This window comes from Aquila chrysaetos, chromosome 2 (assembly GCF_900496995.4).
Source record: "Aquila chrysaetos chrysaetos chromosome 2, bAquChr1.4, whole genome shotgun sequence".
NCBI classification, from domain to species: Eukaryota; Metazoa; Chordata; class Aves; order Accipitriformes; family Accipitridae; genus Aquila; species Aquila chrysaetos.
In genome coordinates, this window is record NC_044005.1 from 31,018,988 (window position 1) to 31,028,056 (window position 9,069).

The following is a 9,069-nucleotide window of genomic DNA, read 5'->3' on the forward strand; positions in this document are numbered from 1 at the left end:
TCTCCAAACTGCATATTTCTCTGACATATTTTTCCTGGGCTTGGTGGGGAAAGGTTCATACCTCAGAGTGCTTGATGCTGGATCAGGGCTGGTGATGACAGGAGACAGCCTGACACTTACTTCAGTGCGGTTACATAATGCTTGTATGTACTGGTCCTCTCATGTGCTTGTCCTCCCCCATCACCTGTGCTTCTTATATCTCCAATTAATCAAACATCATCAGAGCATATATTTCCCTATCCTCTGGGTCCTTCTTTCCATATTGTGCTTATATTGGGTTTATCTTTTTTGTGGGTGTTGTGAAATACTTGTCTACCCCCCACTATGGTATACAAACAGAGATGTATTTGTTCAACTCAGAGAGACCATGTTTTTGGTAATCTAGAGGATGCCATCTCATTCCCTATACAAGGTAGGTCAACTTTATTTAGCATGCTGCTCCTCCATCCTGCTTTATTCTCAAATAAGGGACAGCCATAGGCTGTCATTCATTGTATGAATTCAAAAGGGAGAATGATTACATTTCCTTGTGAACTTTTCTGTTACTCCTCACTGGAGTACCTGAAAGTTTCACAAAACCAAGCTCCTTCATGCTCACAAAATCCCTATAATGGAAGAGATTTTAACCCTGCTTTAAGGAAGATAAACAAAGGCACACAAAGATGAAAAATAAAAGTATGACTTATTTTATGTGTCTGATCTAAGATTTGACTTTTCAAGAGCACATGGCTTTCTATAGCATGCTTTCTATTCAAAGCACAGCTGCTGTTGATTTCAGTTTCAGCTGTGAGCACTCAGCAAGCCAGTTCCCAGGGTTTCAAGTCAGGACCAAGGAAAACAAGGAAACAAGTATTGATGTGACAAAAGTTTAGCTTAAGTAAGTTGGCCAACATCATACAGAAGCTCTGTAGTAGAGGCAGAAACACAGGCAAGAACCATTCTGAACTCAATGGCCTAAACTATGAGCTTTTTAAAAACCTTCCTGTACTCACTTGCTGCATGCATTCAACTTCTGCCACAGAGGAGTGATGGATACTATGGAAATCTTCTCCTGCCCTTTTTTGCTTTCACTCATTAATCACAGATCCTTCCCATGCAGGCATTTTGAGGGGAGCAAATAATAGATGAGCATTATAATTACAGACTATATTAGAAAGCATTCATCCAAGAGGGTCAGTTAAATGTTAATTCTAGTGTTGTCTACCTTAGCCAAGTCAAGCAGCCAAATCCTAACAGTGACCTATAGAACTGGTTTTTCAAACAATACATGTAATTTTGTGTGTTTGATACAACATGGGGTAGATCCACATCTCTGATTTACCTTGAAATAAAAGCTCTATGTTATGTATGATGTAGGTAGCAAAATGTCAGTTCAACGCAGGTACATGCATAGGAGGTACAAGCCAAGGCCAAAGAGCAGACCCAGATATTGTCTGGCCATCAAGTGAAGCTAAACTCTAATGCTGCAAAATAGGCAGATGGCTGACTTACAGTATAAGTGACTTTTCCTTAGTAATCTTTGGACTACCAAAACCTAATAACTCAGAATATGTTTTCATATGAATATTAGATGATAAATGTATAGAACTACTGGCTGCCAGCAGGCAAAGGGAACAATTTATCATTTTTCTAACCCAAGGTTAGTTAATACATAGCTGGTTATCTCAGTACCTTGAAAATTAGAAAGCTATGCAGAGTTTGTGCTTCTACTTAAATCTTTCAGTTCTAAATCTGCATTTCCCAGACAAGAAGATAATTATCAGCTTTTGATTAAAACAAAATGTGGATCTCACACGCCTCCTGGATATTTCCACCAAATAAATTGGTTTATTGTATGGTTTAATTAAGTTACTTAATATTCTCTGTACAAATTAATCTTCTAGTTAGTAAGAATATATACTTTATTATATCCAGATATGAAGGAATAGAAATCAGTTATACGTGTGGATTTTTACAATACAGGAATACTTGAAAAGTCCAAAAAAAAAAGAAAGTATGCAAGAATCATGGGATTATAGAATCATAGAATGGTTTGAGTTGGAAGGGACCTTAAAGATCAGCTAGTTCCAACCCTCCTGCCATGGGCAGGGACACCTTCCACTAGACCAGGTTGCTCAAAGTCACATCCAACCTGGCCTTGAACACTTCCAGGGATGGGGCATCCACAACCTCTCTGGGCAACTTGTTCCAGTGCCTCACCACCCTCACAGTGAAGAATTTCTTCCTTACACCTAATCTAAATCTACCCTCTTTCTGTTTAAAGCCATTACCCCTTGTCCTATCACTACATGCCCTTGTAAAAAGTCCTTCTCCATCTTTCCTGTAGGCCCCCTTTAGGTACTGGAAGGCTGCTCTAAGGTCTCCCCAGAGCCTTCTCTTCTCCAGGCTGAACAACCCCCACTCTCTCAGCCTGTCTTTGTAGGAGAGGTGCTCCAGCCCTCTGATCATCTTTGTGGCCCTCCTCTGGACTCACTCCAACATAGTTCATGTTCATGTTCAGGTTATGTTGGGGGGCCCAGAGCTGGATGCAGTACTCCAGGTGCGGTCTCACCAGAGCAGAGTAGAGGGGCAGAATCACCTCCCTTGACCTGCTGGTCACAATTCTTTTGATGCAGCCCAGGATACAGTTGGCTTTCTTGGCTGCAAACGCACATTGCCAGGTCATGTTGAGCTTCTTGTCAACAAACACCCCCAAGCCCTTCTCCTCAGGGCTGGTCTCAATCCACTCATTGCCTAGCCTGTATTTGTGTTTAGGATTGCCCCGACCCATGTGCAGGACCTTGTACTTGGCCTTGTTGAACTTCATGAGGTTTGCATGGGCCCACCTCTCAAGCCTGTCAAGGTCCTTCTGGGTGGCATCCCTTCCCTCCAGTGTGTCGACAGCACCATGCAGCCTGTGTCACTGGCAAACTTGCTGAGGGTGCACTCAATCCCACTGTCCATGTCACTGACCAAGATGTTAAACAGCGCTGGCCCCAATACCGACCCCTGAGGAACACCACTTATCACTTGTCTCCAGTTGGATATCAAGCCATTGACTGCAAGTCTTTGAGTGAGACCCTCAAGCCAATTCCTTATCCACTGAGTGGTCCATCCGTCAAATCCACATCTCTCCAATTTAGAGACTAGGATGTTGTGCGGGACACTGTCAAATGCTGTGCACAAGTCCAGGTAGATGACGTCAGTTGCTCTTCCCTTATCCACAATGCTGTAACCCTGTCATAGAAGGCCACCAGATTTGTCAGGTATGATTTGCCCTTAGTGCAGCCATGTTGGCTGTCACCAATCACATCCTTATTTTCCATGTACCTTAGCATAGTTTCCAGGAGGATCTGCTCCATGATCTTGCTGGGCACAGAGGTGAGGCTGGCTGGCCTGTAGTTCTCCAGGCCTGTACTTCCCCAGGCCTGTAGTTCCCCAGGCCATACTTCCTTTTTTCCCTTTTTGAAAATGGGGGTTATGTTTCTACTTTTCCAGTCAGTGGGAACTTCCACGGACTGCCACAACTTCTCAAATATGATGGATAGTGGCTTAGCAACTTCATCCGCCAGTTCACTCAGGACTCGTGGATGCATCTCATCAGGTCCCATGGACTTGTGCACCTTCTGGTTCCTTAGGTGGTCTCAAACGTGATCTTCTACAGTGGGCAGTTCTTCATTCTCCCAGTCCCTGCTTTTGCCTTCTGCATCTTAGGTGGTATGACTGGAGCACTTGCCGATGAAGACTGAGGCAAAAAGTCATTGAGTACCACAGCTTTCTCCATATCCTGGGCAACCAGGTCTCCTGTTTCCTTCTGCAGAGAGCCCACATTTTCCCTAGTCTTCCTTTTATCACCGACATACCTATACAAGCTTTCATTGTTGCCCTCAAAGTCCCTGGCCAGATTTAATTCTATCAGGGCTTTAGCTTACCTAATGTGATCCCTGGCTGCTCAGACAATTTCTCTGTATTTCTCCCAGGCTACCTGTCCTTGCTTCCACCTTCTGTAGGCTTCCTTTTTGTGTTTGAGTTTTCCCAGGAGTTCCTTGTTCATCCATGCAGGCCTCTTGGCATTTTTGCCTGACTTCCTTTTTGTTGGGATGCATTGCTCCTGAGCTTGGAGAAGGTGACCCTTGAATATTAACCAGCTTTCTTGGGCCCCTCTGCCCGCCAGGGCTTTATCCCATGGTACTCTACCAAGCAGATCCCTGAAGAGGCCAAAGTCTGCTCTCCTGAAGTCCGGGGTAGTGAGCTTGGTATGTGCCCTCCTCACTGCCCTAAGGATCTTGAACTCCACCATTTCACGGTCACTGCAGCCAAGGCTTCCCTTGAGCTTCACATTCCCCACCAGCCCCTCCTTGTTGGTGAGAACAAGGTCCAGTATAGCACCTCTCCTTGTTGGCTCCTCTGTCACTTGGAGACAGAAGTTATCAATGCATTCCAGGAATCTCCTGGATTGCTTATGCCCTGCTGTGTTGTCCCTCCAACAGCCATTGGGGTGGGTTCAAGTCCTCCATGAGGACCAGGGCTTGTGAATGTGAGGCTGCTCCTATCTGTCTATAGGTGGCCTCATCTGCTCGGTCTTCCTGGTCGAGTGGCCTGTAGCAGACCCCCGCTATAATGTCACCTGTCCCTGCCCTCCTTCAATCCTGACCCATAAGCTCTTGGCTGGCTCCTCATCCATCCCCAGGCAGAGCTCCATGCACTCCAGCTGGTCATTGACATACAGGGTGACACCCGCTCCTCATCTCCTCTGCCTGTCCTTCCTAAAAAGCCTGTATCCTTCCATTCCAACACTCCAGTCATAGGAGCCATCCCACCACATCTCTGTGATGCCAATAACATCATAGCCCTGCAGGCATGCGCACATCTCTTAACTCCTTTTGTTTATTCCCCATGTTACATGCATTTGCATAGAGGTATTTAAGTTGGGCCCCTGATGAAGCTGACTTATTGGCTGGAGTGGCTGGAATTCCTTTGTGCTGCTCTTCAGGTGCATCTCCTGCCGACCTGTGATCCCTCTCCAGGCTCTGGGCATCTATTGCTGACACTGGCATCAGACTGGTAGGAGTGGGATGGATTGAGGTTCCCCTCCCCTGGCAAGTTTAGTTTAAAGAAAGAAGAAAGAAACCATGTAAATGCTTAGCTTTGAAAACATTATGAGAACGTGATAGCCCAGCCACAATGTCTGCTGCACATCTGCTTGTTCATGATACTGGTCTAAAAACTAAAAGTGACATTAATGATCTAAAAAACCAAAAGCGACGTTTTACCTGTACACTGTGAAAAATGTTCTAATTTTTAATGATCTGAACAGTGCTGATGCACAAGTCCCTCTCTGACAGCAGGACAAGCAGACAAGGCTGCAGTGCAATATGGTCCTTGCATGGGATTTTCACTGGGACCTGAGGGCACCTGCAGTCCGCAACTGGCTCCTCAGCACGCTGTGAGTGTCCCAGTGGTGTCAGCAACAAGGCACCATACAAGCAAAATAGCTTTTATTCCTCCAAAGGCCAGAGTTCACTTTAACAAATGAAAACAAATGCCTATATCCCTCTTCAACAGTCAGCAAAATTACCATGGGCTTTAAACCCTATGGAGTCTTTTTGCCTTATGACTTTAAGACACAGCCCTTCTTGCCTGGGCATAGGTGTAGCTACAATTTAATCCACTCAGTCAACCTTTCATGACGCAGTTACTGCCACCTTTTGGCATCTGACCTTGATAGGTTTAGACTGAAACTAAAACCATTTTTTTGTTGACTGTCACTTTGCCTGTATTGTTCTCTGCATTCCTCTGCTTTCTCACATGTGTAAATTGTTTGCTTCAATTTCAATTCCTTTCCTAACCCATCACCACCACACCAACCTCTTTTCATTTCCATTTCCAAATTAGTTTAAGGTGCAAAACTTCATCACCCTTAAAAAACTTCCAGAATGGCTTGCTTACTAGCATTCATTTTTTTGGCAAAGCTCCTCATAAGCTCTGAAGAACTTTCTCCTCAATTTCAAAGAAATCTCTTCTTAAAACTCCCTTATTTATTCTAGGCATTGTGCAGGTCATAAGGCAGAGGTATCAAGGTACCAGCACCCTATCAAACAGATGAGTACTAGAAGGGAAGTTGGAAAAGGACATATTTTCATTAGACCAACTCACAAAGCTGGAAAATTAAACATTAGTCCTTCTTTGTAAACATAAGCAAAGAATTTCAAAGATATGCACAAGCTGTCAATAAATGCTTTCAAAAAAAGCTTAGTTCAATATGTGAGAGAAAATGGAGCTGGTACTTAAGAGTGGAAAAGGGTGCTGGAGAGAGGAGAAGTGATACAGTGATTCTCTCCAATAGGAAAGAGAAAGGTGGATGAACTATCATATATGGGACAAGAGGGAATAGCTGGTGGCATGGAATAAAAATATAACATCAAACTAATATGACTTCACAGTGGCACATGGGACCTGTTTCAGAAAGTCATGATAAAAGGCTGTTCTGTAATGTGCAAAAACTGCGTCCTTACAGGAGAAAAGATCCACCATAACCGGATCAATTTCAGAAAGATACTACATAGACAACTTCTTAAAGAGAAGCTATATGAGGAATCTAAGAGTTAAATCTTTGCAGGCAGGCTGGAGACTGACTACTTAAAGACACCACTTTATAGGCACAGAAAAAACACATCAACTTTCAAAGCAGGCTATGGAAGGGCAAAAAGCCACTAACCAGCAGGGTAAAGAAGTTTTTAGTGGCAGGAAGACATCACTCAAACAGCAAAAGCTATGTCCAAATGAGGAATATAGAAAAGACTATAAACCATGGCAGTTCAAATGTGAAAATGTGATAAGTCAGGACAAAAAAAAAAAAAAAAAAAAAAAAAAATTTGAGAAGAAAAGCTTACACAAGAACAAAAACAAAACAGGCTATAACTTCTTTCTTGAACATAGCAGGAGCAGAAAGCTTGTCAAGAGTCTGTCTAGCTAGTAGATAACCTGGATATGCAAGGGGTACTAATAAGCTAAGACCATAACAAAAAAGCTAAATATATTTTTCACTTCTACAGTTACTATAGAAAAGTTCATACCCCAAAACTCTGCAGGGGAGTCACCAGATGGATCTCAAATTGAAGTATTGAGCAGCTGTTATGGAACAAATAGGCAAAACAAACTAACATATTCATAGTCTTCAATCAGGACTACAAAAGAAACTCAAACAGGAAATAACTAAGATACTAACAATCGTATGTTACCCCTCATTTTAAAACTGCCTTGATATCTCAAGCATGGCATGTGGGAAACCTGGCACCAATTTTCAAAAGGATTTCACAGAATATCTTGGAAACGACGAACAAGTTAATTTGGTGTCTACACTGTGGAATAAGTAGAATATAAGAAAGAATTTGTGACAAACAATATGGTGAGGAAGAGTCGCCACACATTTTAATAAAGGAGCACGCACCTCACGGACCTGTTGAGACCTTTGAGGGTATCAGCAAGTATGTGACCAAAAAAGGTCCAGGTGATACTATCCATGTGGATTTCCAAAAGGTACTCACCAAAGTTTCTCACCCCAGACTCTCGAGGATATTAAGCAGCCTGGAAACAAAAGGGAATTCTCAGATGAAATATTGGAAAGAGAGGGTAGAAGAAAACAGTTTTTACAGTAGACAGAGGTCACCAGGGGATTTCTGCCAGTAGGTGAAGTGGCATGGTATGCTGATAATTCTAAGTTATTCAGTCTGGTTAAGATGAAGGCTGTCTCTGAAGAAGGGCAGGAAGAGCTTACAAGAGTAAGTGACTATGCATTAAAATGGCAGATAAAATTCAGTAGACTTTAGCGTGAAGTAACGTACCTAAGAAAAACTATCCTAATTTTGCAAATACAGTGATAGGTGCTGAGGTGTCCATTATGAATCAGGAATGAGATCTTGTGGACTTCATAAATAATTCAATGCAAACCTGAGCTCAGTGCTGTAGAAATCAAAAAAGCAAATCAAACACTTCACATTTCCTGACAGGCTAGCACAAGCAAGCACTTCTCCTGCTGTAATAAAGGTATTTAAGCCAAAGTCAGTGTCTCCCCTACTGGAAGCAAGCCCACAGCCCATCTGTCTCTCCTCCTCAGCATGGGAATTCTGGTCGCTTTTCCCCCTTGCTCCAGAAGCAGGAAGAACACATGCAACTCATAATTTCTTCATACTAGTTTAATCTTTGCCCGTGGTTCTCCCTGAAAGTGCTCAAATACTCTACCAGCCATCCTGTTTGTAACCTATTGACAGAATAACTTTGTTGGCAGTGCACTGAAGCTGCTATGCTGGCTCCCAGCAGCTAGAAATGAGTGGCCAGTCATGTTCTTCAGTAAAGTTAAACCTTGAGCATATTTTATAATAACTGTTTAGAAACTCTCCCTATTAGATAGATTATTTTAAAATATATATCAATCATATTAGTGCAACTGGGAATAAAAGTATAGTTTGCTTAAATGGCTGTCACCTACCTTTTCCTAAATACTAATTGCTTACTGGTATTAGTAACATAGCAAGAATATTTGACTTCTCAGATATTTGGTAAAATTTTTGTTCAAAAGTCTGCATTTTACAAGGCACTATGTCAAATCTCTAACAGAATCAGTAGCATAACATGAGACTACCAAAACGTTTGCCTCTTCAACTCTTGTAACTTCTGTATCTTAAAGATGTTCACAGCCACAGAGAAGATGGCAAAGGGAACAAAGATTGTTTCCCTACCTGAAGGCAGTTATTTGTTTGTTTGGTGCAGCAAGCTTTAAATATGTTCAGTAATAACGCAAAGAGCGAACTTCAGCATCAATAAAGCAGTGTAATTTAATGAACAATACTCTAATAAGCTAGACTTCCCTATAAAACTTTATAGTTGCTCTGGAACATAGATAGAGGGTTATATACTTATTGCATAGTGCATGAGAGTAAAATTTTTGTAAAATGAAAAGAGATAGAAATCCATAGGTTCCATATTCTAGGGCAATTTATGAAAGTATTAAGCTTTCTACCTTTCAAAGAATTTATTTTCCAGATGTATTTTTGTGAGATATAGAAATAACTGAACATTATCCATAGGGCA